Source organism: Peromyscus eremicus, chromosome 11, assembly GCF_949786415.1.
Source record: "Peromyscus eremicus chromosome 11, PerEre_H2_v1, whole genome shotgun sequence".
Classification (NCBI taxonomy): Eukaryota; Metazoa; Chordata; class Mammalia; order Rodentia; family Cricetidae; genus Peromyscus; species Peromyscus eremicus.
Window position 1 is genome coordinate 68,059,963 of NC_081427.1, and position 14,045 is coordinate 68,074,007.

The following is a 14,045-nucleotide window of genomic DNA, read 5'->3' on the forward strand; positions in this document are numbered from 1 at the left end:
CCCAGAGATCCACTTGGGGCCTAGTCATGGATCTCTGCATCCAGATCCCTCAGTAGTTGGATGAGGTTTCTAGCACGACAATTAGGGTGTTTGGCCATCCCATCACCAGAGTAGGTCAGTTCGGACTGTCTCTCGACCATTGCCAGCAGTCTGTTGTGGGGGTATCTTTGTGGATTTCTGTGGGCCTCTCTAGCACTTTGTTTCTTCCTATTCTCATGTGGTCTTCATTTACCATGCTAAAATTTTTAATATTTCTATATAACAAGTATGTGAATATTGGTAACAAAATGTGTAGACATTATAAACAATCAATAAGTTGCATGGGGTTGAGAAAGAGCTTATATTAAATATGTAGCCTGGAAGGCAATTTTTTAGCTGTTTAGATTGTGGCTTTAAGGCTCCAAACCTGGTTGTGAATTGTGGTTTCCTTCTTAGAGGGGTGATTTTCAGTGAGCTGTAGATCTCTCGAAGCAGATAATACCAACCCACGGGTAACAATAGCAATGAATTTCTAGGAGGTTAAGTGGAGATACAGTACGGTGATCTTTTTGTCATGTTACGTGATGTGAAGACTGTTTCAGGAAAATATGGGCTGTGTTATTATCATTACCAAAAATTAGAAAAAGGAAACTTTAACAAAGAGAATTCCACCTAAAACATTAACTCCTTAAATAGCATTTAGTCATCCTAGCTAAATTTGAGAAGATCTGAGATAAGAGGTCATGATGTACAACTTTCTGTGAATTTTCAATTCTTACCAGCAACAGATTGTGAAAAACATGTTGAAAAAGTCAGATTTTGAGGCTGTATGTAAATTTTGGAAAAAGAGATGGTGATAAAAGCTTCCTTCTTCCTAAGATAACATGCACAAAAACATTGTGCGACTCAGGATAGCAATACAGGCGTGTCTGTTAGCTAAGCAGCTCTTTGTGACACATTGTCCTTGCTCTCCAAAGTAGGCCTCATCTCACTTCTAATGTGTGAAAGGGGAGATTATTCAACACCGTGGTAGACACAGTTTTGTTCTCAAGAACACTGCGATATCATTAATCTTCTGGCATGCCGGCACAGACGGGTTATGTGAATGCTAGTCTTTTGCAAGGCTATAAATAAAGTTTAGAGAGAGAAAGAGACAGAAAGAAAAGATGTTTTCCCGGAGCTTCTATTGCCACAGTACGGTCCACATTAAGGGTGCAATAACTTACCAGTAATAACACTTTTAAAATCCTCTTTATGGGTTTTCAACATGTGTCTAGAAAAAAACCCTGCCTAAAAATAGAATCTGATCTTAAGGCACTGTTTTCTCAAACTGTGTCATCCTTAACATGTCCTCACTGGATGGCCACACATGACTGTTCAGTTGCTTTCTACAACGGCCATGCTTTATCATCTATTTTACATGCAAGGAGTTGCCACCATAAACATTTGAATACTGGGACACGTGTGATGTGTATGCATATTTGTGTGGACTTATGGATGTGTACATGTGTAGGAAGTCATTTAGGATAGGTGGGGAAGCTTCTGAGCTGGGTATCACAATGTATTTCTCATTTTTTTAATATCAGGATTTTCTACTTGGTAGCTGAATTGACCTAAGTTTCATAGTTATCCATGTTTGGAAATACTCTTATAAATAATGCTTGCAGGCAAAATGCTGTTAGAACATGCCTATGGACTATATTACTATACAGCATATAGACTTTATTTCCTCATTTGGTTGGAATAGCAAGCAGCTTTCTCTTTGGTTACAGCAAAGCCTTTTGTCCGATGGCACAGCAGCAGTCCAAATCCAACCGACCTTGTGGAAAGATCCAGCACCTCAAAATGAGTATGACTGTTGTCTAGAGCTAGCTTGACAAACAAATAGAACTAAAAATAAAGATAAATGAAAATTTAAAATTCCAACTAGCACAGACTCTAATTCTATATTGCCTTGGTAACTTCTTTTTCCAGAATATTTGGAATATGGAATTCCGAAGAGTTTATATGCCTGGAGTAAAAGACACTCCAATAGAGACTCTTGCTTTTGTGTTGTGAGGGGCAGGTATTGCTAAATGAGAAGCACATTTCTAGCAGTTTTTCAGGTTGAAAACACCTTTAATTTGGGACAATTTGCCAATAAATCACTTCACATGCTTTTCCATACTCATAGTTTTAGAGTCTTCATTGAGGGCCTTGTGATGTCATTTCTTCACTGATCTTTGAGTGTGGTTCCAGTATCACATAGGCCAGATGTGGGAACTCATGACATTTAAAAATAGATTAGGACAGAACAGCCAATTTGAATGCCTCATTTAAGAAACATCATCCGCCGGGCGGTGGTGACGCATGCCTTTAGTCCCAGCACTCGGGAGGCAGAGCTAGGCGGATCTCTGTGAGTTCGAGGCCAGCCTGGTCTCCAAAGCGAGTTCCAGGAAAGGTGCAACGCTACACAGAGAAACCCTGTCTCGAAAAACCAAAAAAAAAAAAAAAAAAAAGAAAAGAAACATCATCCAAGTGGAGTCTCCAGGTCACTTGTCCAAAAATCTGAAGCAGAGGTTCAACTCTTCTCATCAAGGAAGAAACTAGAATCCTCAAAAACCCATAGAGAACAACTCTTGACCTCCATGAGGCACAAGGTAATAGATACTTTAAAAACCATACTGCAAGTATCAGTGTAGGAAATGCAGTGTAACCTTATTTTATGGATTAAAACACAAAGCAAAGGAAAATTAAAAAAAAAAGTAGTTAACACTTATAAAACTTTGTAGATGGTTATCTCTTTTAGTACTTAAAATATTTTCATGAAATATATAATACTTTACCTGTGGCCAAAGAAGGCAATATACTGTTGAGACAAGGAAGGCACTTCTTTATTACCTGATGTTTACAGAACGTGGAGCCTGATTCTAAAGGTACTCAATCAGGACCGACAGTATTGACCCCAAATCAGATGTTGGTTAAAGCAAACTTTGCTTGTTGGGTTCTTTCCTTCTTGGTCAGTGGCTTCCTTCACTCTTTGCTGCCCTGTTCTAGCGACAGCCTCATTTTCAGGGGTCTAATTGTACCACGCCCTTGTCCACGCTCAGTGAAGCTGGTGCTCGCCGTTTTTATTTATATGGTTGGTTCTTACATTTTTGTCAATGGATACACTAAAATGATTATATCACCCAAATCCTTAAAGCGACATGACATTAAAGAATGTTGATAGACATATAAAAGAAATTGTGTCTTCTTAGAAGAGAACTTCAGGCTTTGGAAAACAGTGTTTGCCGTTAAACATTTTTTAAACATATTGTTCTTCAAATGCTTAAATGAACCTTAGAAGCATATTTAAGTCATAAAAGGTCCTAGTTTGACATGCTCATTTTCTAGGCTACTAATTATTCTTCACTGGTTATACTGAGGTATTATTTTGGAGAAAGGATGGGGATAGCACAGATATTTTATATAACATTTAAACACACGGATTATCTGTAACCATCCTTATATTCAATTCATAAATGGAAATTCAGTCCAGCCACAGATTTAAACTATTTCTCAGATTGTATAGAGACAGCTTTGTGACACTCAGGATATTTTTACTTTAATCACATTTTTAAAAAATCACTATCTTCCCACTTGGTCAGACTTAAACAATTAGTTTGTTAAATATAATGCTTAGAAAGAACAGAGCAAATAAACTCAACAAGAAAATTTAATAAATGATCATTGTTTTCCTTTCTTAATAGTTGCTTAGATCGCTACTGTATGTACTTCATAAGAATTTTTTCCACACTGAAGAATGTCTTTGGGCTCTTTGCAGCTGTTGTAACATAGCCTTGCCCTATTTGAGGCAATCTGTGGGAAGGGAAGGAGACAAATTGTGACACTCTCCCTTATCAAAGGACCACACAGTTGTTCGCCACTTTGACTCCATGATGGATTGTTATCTTGGGGTTTGACTGATGTAAGGCTAAAAGTTCAGAGAAAACCAGTGCAGAAGCCCAGTAGCTCAGTGTCATTGACACTTAGGTGATAGTGTGGGGGTCAATCAATCTTTCTCGATTGTTTTTACCTTCAGTTTTGTTTTCTGTTCAAGCGTCGTTTTCCCCACCTCATCAGATTGACAGGAAAAAAAAAAGTTGAGAGGAAGAAAAAAGCAAGACCCTGGGAAGCACTGATACCCAAAGATTCAGCTGCTGTGAATGTGTATGCTGGAGACAGACACCCACCCACAGACACACATTGTCTGTGGGACATATGAGCATAGATGCTTGTTTTCAAGTTTAACCAGTACATGGTAGCGGGGGAAAAAAACTGAATTTTATTATCACAAGTCAGATAACATTTAACTTGGGAAAGATATGGTTCTTAATTATTTTGTTTGGTTTTTGAGAAGCAGAACATTGGTATATATTACACATATGGGATCATTCCACATTACATTTTCTTCCCTGTACATTTGCTTTAGTTTAGTTTACTATTTAGTTTGTAGGATATTTACATTGACACAGTCGTTTTGGGGTCTAAATGTTCTGAGGTCTCTCACCTGATTGCTAGGGACTGACAAGTTAATAGAAAGCCTGCTGCTTCTGCCATGTTTGAAACTCTTAAAGTGCAAGCAGCACAGGGACAGTCCCCGTGCCTCCTGTGGGGAGACAAGAACCTGAATTCTAACAGTGAAGCCATTCTAGAATTTGCAGATGTTTTCATCCGGTTATCTGAAATGTAACTAATATAAAATTCACTAGCTTTAAACATGCGATTTGAGCAACTCAGACTAGTGTATCCTTATATTACCAACAGTAATATCAAGACATCAAACCTTACCATTACCACCTCAAAATGTCCTTTTTGTCTGTTGTAGTGTTTCTTTGATGTACACCACAGCCCCTAACACCACTTGAAAGTGTGAGTAACCTCCCACGTTTATATATTATACATGTGCAGAGGCCATGCTAATCTTCTCTGTACTGTTACCATAGCAGCATGATGATTGCTGAAGTGAGCACAGTTTTCAGAAGTAAGGCATGACTGTGTATTAGTGTATGAAGGTTTTTTAAAACATTCTTTTATTAGACCTCCTAAGATAGTATTGTTTGTTGTATTGAACTTATAAAGGCTTCACTTTATAATTCAGGCTGGTCTGGAACTCAGCATGCAGCCCCGACTGGTCTCAAACTCCCGTCAGTTTTCTGGTCTGCACTTTCTGTGGAATCACAGGTGTGACATTTATTTCCATAATGCATGAAGACCTTCTAAGTGTTAAGTATACTGTCATTGTAGATAATTACACAGCCTTCTTGCTGCTGGGTATTATTGGTTTGTACATACTATGTGAATAATTCTAGCTTCAATTGATATACTATTTCAACTATAGGTTGACTTTGTTTTTTTAAACTATGAATACTTACACAAACGTGAAGATAAAATACATGTGCGTGTCCAAGTAGATAGACATGCTGTAAATGTTAATTGTACTCATAACTTACAGTCTGATTATGCTGATTGATTTGTCACTTGTAACTTATAGTTTCAAAGCGATTTTCTATTATAATAATAAAAAATATTAAAGCATCAATATGAAAGAATAAAGCATCAGCATTTTGCTAATATGTTAGGTTTCTTATCATTCTAAGCTGCAATTTCCAGCATGGTTTCACAACAAAAATTCTCGACTCAAGTTCCTTCCTTAAGGATGGGGGTAAAGTGGAAAGAGTCAGTTCTGAATCATGATCAACCATCCTTGTTTTGTGTTTACCTATGCACTCTCTATATACATAAGCCACATGTTCCAAAGAATTCTTAGGAACATCCATTCTCTCAAGCAAGTGCAAGTAGAAAATATCACCCATGTTACCTTTCCTAGAGTTGCTTAGAAAGGAGGGAAATTTAATTTCAGCACTTTTGATTTTATGTTCCCAAAATGCTTGCTTCTGAACCTCAAATCCTGAACTCAAGGTTTCCCAGTGATTCTAGAGTAATGAGAAGCTCAAAGTGCTTCAGAATGCCAGAGAGAGAGAGAGAGAGAGAGAGAGAGAGAGAGAGAGAGAGAGAGAGAGAGAGAGAGAGAGAGAGAGAGAGCCCACTGCTACTATTTTCCCATTAAAATGCAAGATCCTCAAGGGGTAGAGTTTTATGTAGACAATGTTGGATAAGTATCTGAACTTCTGAACGTATTTGAACTTACACTATGATTCATGCACAGGTCTGTCAACCCGGTTAGATCCTGAAGTCTTTTGCTGTACAGCCACATGGCTTCTCTAAATCTTTTTGTGTTTTAGGCAGATCTGAACTCGGTGGCACACACTGTAATGAGCTCAGTGTTGCAGAGTGACAAAGGCTGATGCTGACAGTAACGACTAGTATTTCATGCAGCTTGAGCTTTGTGCCAGCGCTCGGCCACCCAGATCATCAGGATGGGCGTGGGCTACATCTGTTTGGCTGTGCCTTGCCTGAACTGAGGGGTTCTGCCCGGGCTTTATTGTTGCCACATGGCTGGCACTGTTATTTCACAACCTAAAGCCCTTTCTTATTTCCCTCTTTGCCCCGAAACCTTCACTCCTGCATATTTCCTTTCTTCTTACCCCGACTCTCTAACAGCTGAACTACATAAATGACCAGCAGCGACATGAATTCCTAAACAGAAGCTGCCATCAAACAGCGCTGCTCCAACCAGGAAGCACACATGTAGAAGGCCATGACTGACAGGGCTCCAAAGGCAGGTCTTAAGGAATGACAAGTGGGAGGCTCTTATTGTTGTTCCGGTTGATAATAGCTCATATTTACACACACACACACACACACACACAAATGCATGCATGCATGCATGCATGCATGCATGCACACGCAAGCACACACATACACACACCGTTCACATTTCAGAACAATTCAGTGTAACTGGCAGCTTGGGAAAGAAAAGACTTAAAATCCCTTAAAGGAGAGCAAGACCGGAGGAATACTGAATCCAAAGCATTCTCTCAGTTTGGAATATGTTGGCATCTTTTGATTGGGCTTAAAATTGGAATCTTGGAGAAGCAGCAGAAAAAGTCAGAATTACAATTGTTTTGTTAGGAACAAGAGAAAACAAGAAAGTAAAAAGAAAGAGCTGTTCATCTTCTATTTGTCCTTGCATAATTCTATTCAGCATTAATTAATGCTAATGATATTACAATTTTGTATATACCGACTGTTGTTACTAAAGGAATATCTATGATATGAAATGTACAAACAAAATACAATGTCATGTCCATGAATTGTATGTAATCTGTGTTAGGATAGTTGCTAAAAAGTTATTTGAATATTGCTTTTCCTCAGTTACAATGATGTATGAATTTGTACATAAGAAAAATGTTAACATTATTCCATGTTTCCTTGTAATATTCAATACCAGCTATTTTTGAAAATCCTTCTGATAGTAGAGTGGCAGTTCACTGAGAATTAGCAGAAGAATGTACTAGAAGCGAGAAGAATGACAAAGTAATCATTAAGGGTAAAAAATCACCTCAGCCAGATTAGGTACAGTGGCTGGAGAGAGGCCTTGGGGGAGGTGCCATTCTGGAACCAGTGACAGCGTTCATTTTGCAGCAACAATACTGTTGACATTAGTTTACAGGAAGCCAAGGAGAAAAGAGAAGCATCTGGTGGTGGTCACTCTGCCACACCCCCTTCAGGAGCCTGCTCTGTTTGATTGGCTATCACTAGCCAGGTGATGCCTCTGTTCCTATGTCCTCAGCTATGAACTGTCATCTAAGGAATCTTTCTTTCACTGTAAGTGCCTAAAATATAACAGCTTTGACATAATTTCTAGCATAATACATGGGTTTGAATGTTTTCTAACCGAAGATCACAATACTTCATTAGGACTGTCTGCTGCCTTTGTGACAGTTGTTCATGGTTTGTCAAATGCTAAATTAAATCTAGTTGCAGCCAGAAGGTTATCTGATGTGCTTCAAATAACCCAAGTACTATGATAATATGAAATAATCAGTGGGGACTGTAGAGATAGCTCAAGTCTGTAAGGTGCTTGTTGCGCAATCATAAAGACCAGAGTTGCATCCCCAGCACCCATTTAAAATGCTGGGCCTGTGGTGTGTACTTGTAATCTTAGCATGGGACAGATAGACAGGCAGGTCCCTAGCCTACTTGATTATCCCAGGCCAGTGAGAGACTGTGTCTTAAAAACCACAAAGTGGTGCCTGAGAAACAACACCCAGTGTTACCTCTAGCCCCCCCCCCACACATCTCCTACATACATGAACACACATACACACAAATGTATGTACATACACAATAATCAGTGAAAAACTTGCTTAAGTGAAGAAACTCCTGGAAATATAAAGCGTTATTTATACAACAACAATGATGTAATTTCAGTGAATGTAGCAAAGCAATGAGTCAAGAGCTAGATCTAATAGTTAATGAAGAGAAAACACGGTCATCAGTGTACAACATCTCCAATCTTATTCTGGAAAATTCTAATAACAAGCCTTTAAAATCATTTGGTCATTTTCTTCAATTGAGAAACTCAATGTGAATATGTCATATTTATCTATAGTTATTAATATAGAAAAATGTATGTTTCTCAATGCTTTTGAATGCTCGTACTCTATGCATGTATTTAAATCTCCCATTTTGTAGTTGGTGAAATGGGTCCAAAGATAATATGTATTTCTATAGTGTGGTGAACTGATCAGTTGTTAGTTAGATTTCCTATTTTTCTCATGTGGTTGCAGTTAGGTGTGGCCATCTAACTGCATTATATTCAAAGAATGTGGACACATATTACAAACTCTACATATTTCTGGACTAGGTAAGTACAAAACTCCCTGCTTGGTCCTTTAGGCTATTCCTATTTGTTAACTCAGAGTGAAGGACCCAGAAGCCCCAGGGTGTAGCTTAGTCTCTAGAGAAGGAAGCCCCAGTCCCTGGATCACCAGGATGAAGATGACCATCCTGCTCCTGCTTCCTGCTCCTGCTTTATATGATTAGCCATAATCCTGCTGATCAGGCCACTGATGTTGAATTGTATCTATTCCATTAACTGCTATCACCTTAATGTCTATGTGTCTATAGCTTTCCTTTCTTTTTTTCTTTCTTTCTTCTTTCTTTCCTTTCTTCTTTCTTTCTTTCTTTCCTTCCTTCCTTCCTTCCTTCCTTCCTTCCTTCTTTCTTTCTTTCTTTCTTCTTCCTTTTTTCTTTCTTTCTTTCTTTCTTTCTTTCTTTCTTTCTTTCTTTCTTTCTTTCTTTCCTTCTTTCTTTCTTTCTTTCTTGGTCAAGAAAAAGATATCAGAGATCTGTGACTTCTCAGCAGTGGAAGAAGGAACATTTTCCTCCACCAGCTTTGCCTAGACCTTATCCTTCGGGGAGAGGCTCTATCCCTTGTCTTTGTTCTCCTCAAACCTCTCATGTTTTCTTCTTCTCTGGTCTCATTTTATGTCTCTCTTCTGGACTTCCACCATTTGAACTCAGAGAAGCAAGACATTCTTAACTGTCTTTTGAGCTCTTGATATGTCTCCTCTTAATCTTTGACATGGGATAATACAAAAGAATATCTTCGTTCAGAAAATCATCTGAACCTATGATAAAAATTGGTGGTTCAAGGGGCTCTGGAGACCTCCAAACAGCCTTTGCTTGGCTGATGAGATGTGTCTGTTTGTTTATTTTTAGCAGTATTCACAACCTGAGATAGCAGACTTCCAAAGTTTCTGGTGTCCCTAGACAAATGTGTTGTCTGGCAACACTGTCCCCCTGTTCCCTCATGAACACTGGAGAACAAAGCAGGCTCTCTACAATTTCCCTCTTGCTCATCTGTATGTTGTTCAGGATTTCCTGAAGAAGCAGAAACTACTGGACGTAAAGTTACATACTAAACCATGTATGAAAGATGTGTGTGTGTGTGTGTGTGTGTGAGAGAGAGAGAGAGAGAGAGAGAGAGAGAGAGAGAGAGAGAGAGAGAGAGAGAGAGAGAGAGGGAGGAGAGAGAGAGAGAGGAGAGAGAGAGGGAGAGAGAGAGGAGAGAGAGAGGGAGAGAGGAGAGAGAGGGAGAGAGAGAGAGAGGAGAGAGAGAGGGAGAGAGAGAGGGAGAGAGAGGGAGGGAGGGAGAGAGAGAGAAAACAGAGGGAGGGAGGGGAGAGAGAGGGAGGGAGAGAGAGAGAAACAGAGGGAGGGAGGGAGAGAGAGAGGGAGGGAGGGAGAGAGAGAGAAACAGAGGGAGGGAGGGAGAGAGAGAGGGAGGGAGGGAGAGAGGGAGGAAGAGAGAGAGAGAGAGAGAGAGAGAGAGAGAGAGAGAGAGAGAGAGAGAGAGAGAGAGAGAGAGAGATTGGCAAAAGCAGTTATGAAGGCTGACGAATCCAAGACAACCAGACAGTCAGGAAGCTGGAGGCCCAGGAGATTGTGTAGTGTAAGTCAGTAGCAGGCAGAAGTGACAGTGGTGAGGAGTAGAAGCCCTGGCTTTCCTATTTAAGATACAGAAGCCAAAGGGAGTCTGTTTAGGAAGGACGCAATCTGTTTACCATTGCTACTTCAACTAATAATTATTGACTCCTTCTATATGCCTGGTACTGTGCTAAGTTCTTTTGAACTATTGTCTCATTTTATCTGCAAACAACTCTTTGAAGGAGTGACCATGACTAGAAAAGCTTTTACATGAGAAGTTAAGAACTTTCAAAGATTAAGTAGTTTGCCTATGATCCCAAACCAAAGAATGGTTGAGTTGGAATTCAGATCCAGAGAGATTGACTCCAGAGCCAAATATATTGATTGGACATTTATCTAAAGTACTGTTATATATTTAGGAATATTTTATAAATATGTCCCAAAGTCAAAATTTCATTAAAATTTCAATAAAATATAGAAACTGAGAGACTAGAGTATTTTTGACTAGCCAATGTTGCTTAACAAGTAGGAGTAGGTAAAGCACAGGAAATGCACAGTTTCAAATAACACACACTATGAGATATTAAGGAACAACAGACATCATCAGTTGAGATGTTGAAACGCAGGGAAGAAAGGATAGATAAGGCTAGGGGACACTTCCAGTCCAGCAAAGATACTATTTCCATCTCAGATAGTTGTATACTAGTGGTTCAGTCATTATTGCACTGTTCACTGGAGATCCCATGATCGCTTCTGTAAACACAATGAAGCAAGTCAATGGGACACAACACCCTATGATGAGATATTACAGTGCTGTGTGTCACACTGTAGGGATATCATGAATATTACAGTGCTGTGTGTCACACTGTAGGGATGTCATGCATATTACAGTGCTGTGTATCACACTGTAGGGATACCATGCGTATTACAGTGCTGTGTGTCACACTGTAGGGATGTCATGCATATTACAGTGCTGTGTGTCACACTGTAGGGATGTCATGCATATTACAGTACTGTGTGTCACACTGTAGGGATGTCATGCATATTACAGTACTCTGTGTCACACTGTAGGGTATGCCATGCATGTTACAGTACTCTGTGTCACACTGTAGGGATGCCATGCATGTTACAGTACTGTGTGTCACACTGTAGGGATGTCATGCATATTACAGTGCTGTGTGTCACACTGTAGGAATGTCATGCATATTACAGTACTATGTGTCACACTGTAGGGATGTCATGCATATTACAGTGCTGTGTGTCACACTGTAGGGATGCCATGCATGTTACAGTACTCTGTGTCACACTGTAGGGATACCATACATAATTGAGGGAAGAAAAAAGGATGAGGAAAAAAAAAAAGAATGTAAGATAGTAGGAAAATGGAGATAGTAATGCAGTGTTTTTTCTTTTTCGCACTAATTTCTATGGCTATTTCAGAACACATGAATATGGGCTTAAATTGTCACATGTCCTATTACCGACAACCTGAACATTAAGGAATCTAAATGTTAGCAGTTTGGTATTTGACAGTACCTGAAAGGCTGGGTAGGACTGATATTTTGCTCTTTTATAACGTTTTATTTTACTCATCCAGCTCCAAAATCAATATATGACCTGATGTGGACATGTGAGAAGGAATGTTATGTTGTCTGGCAGGAAAGAAGTAAAAAGTGCACAGATTCGAGGAATATTTTAAAAGAGCACTTTCAGTCTCACTATTGTACACCAGAAATGGTCATACCTAGTGGGAGAGTCATAGATCCAGGTAATTACTGCATGTTTTTAGAGACTTTCTTGAGAAATTCCCTTTTTTTGTGCATGTGTCCCACATAAAGTGCACTTAAGAGACTGCAGAATGAAGAGAAATAGCTCCATATTTCTTGAGAAATATGGTATAGGACAATTGGGTACGTTATGGTGTGCCCGCTATGGATGGGATGTACAGCCACTGCTCATGCTAGCCAGCCCTACGTTAGTGTGTTGCTAAATACTTTGGAAAACCAATTGTAGTATCTTGTTCTAGATAACTTGCACTCTGTACTACTAAGAAACATGATGACAAAAATTCTAAATGTCTTCTTGCCATGCATGTGTGCTTATACGTGAATCATGTTTTCTTTTTATATGAGTTTTTTTTTTTTAAGGAAAATGTAAGTTTGATTTCCTAGAGACAAGTTAAAATGAGAATGAATTGGCATTTATATATTGTCTATATGCTTTGTGTAACAGATCTTCTAACATACCAAATGGTATCTTTTTATTGTCTATGTATCATCTATCTATCTATCTATCTATCTATCTATCTATCTATCTATCTATCATCTCTCTCTCTATCTATCTATTTATCTATCATAGTTATTATCACCATTTATCATGTATCTTCTGTTGGTATGAAAGTCTATTTTGTGAATCACTGGATGAATTTTTAAACCTTCCTGGATGACTGAAAATTTAAAGTTTATTAAAGTTTTCTGTTGTACATTATACAATACCTCAGATCAGGTAAGTTACAAAGAAAAGAGGTTTGGTTAGCTTAGAGTCGTTGTTTAAAGTCAAGGATACAGACCTGCTGATAGCCTTGCTGCCAGAATCTTGGGGTGGCTCAAGGTATCATGACACGATAGACGCATGCTCCCTAGTGTCTTTCCCTTTCTTACAAAGCTTCTGACATTCTGCAGTGGGGGCTCCACCCTGATGATCTTGTCTAATTCTAATGATCTCTCAAAGACTCCACTCTGAATAAGATAGTCAGACTGTGTTTCTGCATACTCAGTATCTCTCAACGGAGATTAAACTTCAACATGATTTTTCAGCATGAACAGCCATGTGTTCACATGTTCCTCAGGGTTAACCTCTGTAACGTGCTGTAAAAGTCATGATGAGAAAAACTCCTGAAGTCTTAGAAGGGCTGAGCTCAAACTGCATCCCATCAACAGTTTTATGTGTTTCCCTTACAGCGCCCATGAAACAATGTAAAGGATTGACTCCGCTCTTTCTCCATTCTTGAGGACATAATTTTTTAGTGTTTGGTGTGACACAAAGGGAAGTACCCATGAGCCTCTCTGCTGGATGCTGCAAACAGAGCGGTGTTATTGTTTGCCATGCTGATTAAGAGATGACCATGTTACTGGAAAAAAAAAACAAAAAACGACCATTAAACCCAGTGTAGTTAGCTAGATGTGGACATTTGGCACATTTCATAAGAGAATGAAATGAGCCAATCACTTCAGTCAAAAATCAGTTCTAAGTACTGGTTGACAGTGGTAAAATTTGTGATCTTAAGAGAAATTGAGAATTTTGGAACTTACAGTTGCCACAAGAACCTCACAGCTTCCCTATAAAGAATTTCTGATGTCCTCATCAGTGATGTGGGTGGGGCTGAGTATTCCACAGCATAATGAAAGATAGAAGATATTCACAGCAATGAACTAAATTTCTCGTTCTTTTTTTATGAGATGGCCAATTTATTTTGTTACAAATCATTCATAGCCCAAGAGCTTAGTTAAGTGTAACATAAGCCAGTTTATTTAGACAAAACCGAGCATACGATATTTATTGATAAATCTAAGGTTCCACGTTGAGAACCAATTTTCAAGCAGCCACTTCTTGTTGAGTTTGGGAACAGTATCAAGAACATGTATCTCTAACTATCTGAAGATTGTTGAAACACTCCTTCTGTTTATAGATTATACAGCTAGTTGCAG

At 38.9% G+C, this 14,045-nt stretch overlaps 1 pseudogene; it reads right to left on the bottom strand.

Annotated features, from left to right (window-relative positions):
* Positions 1–4,866: 4,866 nt before the first annotated feature.
* On the bottom strand, positions 4,867–4,963 carry LOC131922084 (U6 spliceosomal RNA; annotated as a pseudogene).
* Positions 4,964–14,045: the final 9,082 nt, after the last annotated feature.